We start from the raw sequence: 2,179 nt of genomic DNA, 5'->3' as shown, positions 1-2,179 counted from the left end.
GTAACAGAAAAGAATAACAACAAAACGAAATGGTGCCAATTTGATTAAAATTCATTTAAAATGATGGAACTGACAAAATGGCAGTGTAAAATGTTTCTTGGTTGAAGCAATCCTGATATTGTTATCTGCAATTATTAAATTGCAATTGTGAAGAAGTCTTCTGGAAAAATCTGGGTGCCGAGTGTAACAGAGTAAAGTATATCCCTTTCTACTCTAGGCACAAGGCCAGAAATTTTGTGGGAGGGGGCGCCAGTTGATTAGATCGACTCCAGTACGCAGCTGGTACTTAATTTATCGACCCTGAAAGGATGAAAGGCAAAGTTGACCTCGGTGGAATTTGAACTCAGAATATAAAGACAGACGGAATGCTGCTAAGCATTTCGCCCCAGCATGCTAACGATTCCACTTTATTTGCAGCCATTCCACTTTATTTTGCAACGACTGCAGCCAAGACACTAACATGCTGGTCCCTACAGTTACAACAGATGTAGTTCTGCCAACAAGACCAAAACCAGACTTTCTAAGCACAGACTCGTGGCCTCCCGAGACTAACAGATTCCTCCTCTCTTTCTTGCTACTCCCTTCTTCTTCCTGATTTATTTTAAAAGTCTGTGGTTCTCAGTCACTATGTTTTGCCAAGTCCTTCAACAAATTCCAGAAACTTTAAAGATGGCAGGATTACATCTAAAGGATTCCTACTTTCCCCACAGACAATCATAAGCTGCTGTCTCACAATACGCAAACACACACACACATACATATATACACAACGGGCTTCTTTTAGTTTCCGCCTACCAAATCCACTCACAATACTTCAGTTGGCTGCCTGGGGCTACAGTAGAAGACACTTGCCCAAGATGCCACACAGTAGGACTGAAACTGGAACCATGTGGTTAAGAAGCAAGCTTCTTCCCACACAGCCATGCCTGCGCCTAGCCACACAAGATATATCCATCTCATGCTCTATCTGTTTTTCTATCTGTCTACCAGTGTTTAGCCTCCATGTTTCTTTACATCAAAACAATCAGAACAAGGATCCCTTTGTTTACATCCCTGCTAAATTCTACATCCCACAGCTTTGTCCTTTTCATGTGAAGAGCAACAAAATAAAAAATAAAAAAAAACCTCACTTGAAACCACAAAGGTTGGTGACTGGAAGAGCATCAGGCCATATAATACTCAACCAACACATGCCAGCAGCGAAAAAAGAAATAAAAATGTTGACGCCGATGAGGATGATGATGCTATTACTTATTAAGAGTGGTGTCCTCTTCTTGATAATTGCTTTCGCAATGTTTCGGCTGTTGTTCTACCTTTCTTCAGGTGTCTTCTGATCCACCATAACGCCTTGTCTGGGATTGAACTCAGAATCTCTTAGGTGACTGCACTGCATAAACCAATGCATTTACTCACTATGCTATGCCCATAAGCAGTGTCAGAGTGAATTGTTAAGGCTTAAACCACCTCAGCTGATGTCTTAAGTCGGCTCCATAGTGATTGGATAATACAATTCTGTATTTTCCGAGATGCCGGTGGCATGTAAAAGGCACCCAGCGCACTCTGCTAAGTAGTTGGCATTAGGAAGGGCATCCAGCCACAGAAACACATAACAGGCAAACCTGGAGTTTGGACAGCTTCCTGCTAGCCAGTTCCATGTCAAACTGTCCAACCCATGACATCAAGGAAAGCGGACGCTAAACGATGATGATGATAATGATGATGAGGAGGAGGAGATAAACGAACCAGTTGCTATTGTTGTTTGGGACCAAGTCAGCCCATATCAAAGAACTTTCCTCCATGACCAACCCGTATTATTTCCTGATAGAATATTCTACGACTACATTGTTATACGATGTGTCTTTCCATCATTGAATTAGTTCACATCAGACTGTAATTTGAGGGAGATTTGGTTGTTATTTCTAGCAGGGTCAGAGCCAGCGAGCATGTTGAGGTGTATTCTTTCTCTCTCTCTCTCTTGGTCCAACGGTGGGCCTGTGTCACCTGCATGAAACCCCTAGGTCATGGGGATCTGCAAAATTAATCACCTTAATGTTTTTGATGTTACTTTTTAATAACAAAAAAGTTGGAGAATTTTTTTTTGGAAACAAAAATATTTTTGCTGAATCTGGAAATCAGAATTGGAAGAGAAGTCAAAACAAAGAAAAACAACAAATATAAA

Source organism: Octopus bimaculoides, chromosome 20 (assembly GCF_001194135.2).
Source record: "Octopus bimaculoides isolate UCB-OBI-ISO-001 chromosome 20, ASM119413v2, whole genome shotgun sequence".
Classification (NCBI taxonomy): Eukaryota; Metazoa; Mollusca; class Cephalopoda; order Octopoda; family Octopodidae; genus Octopus; species Octopus bimaculoides.
This window is presented reverse-complemented; position numbering follows the sequence as displayed.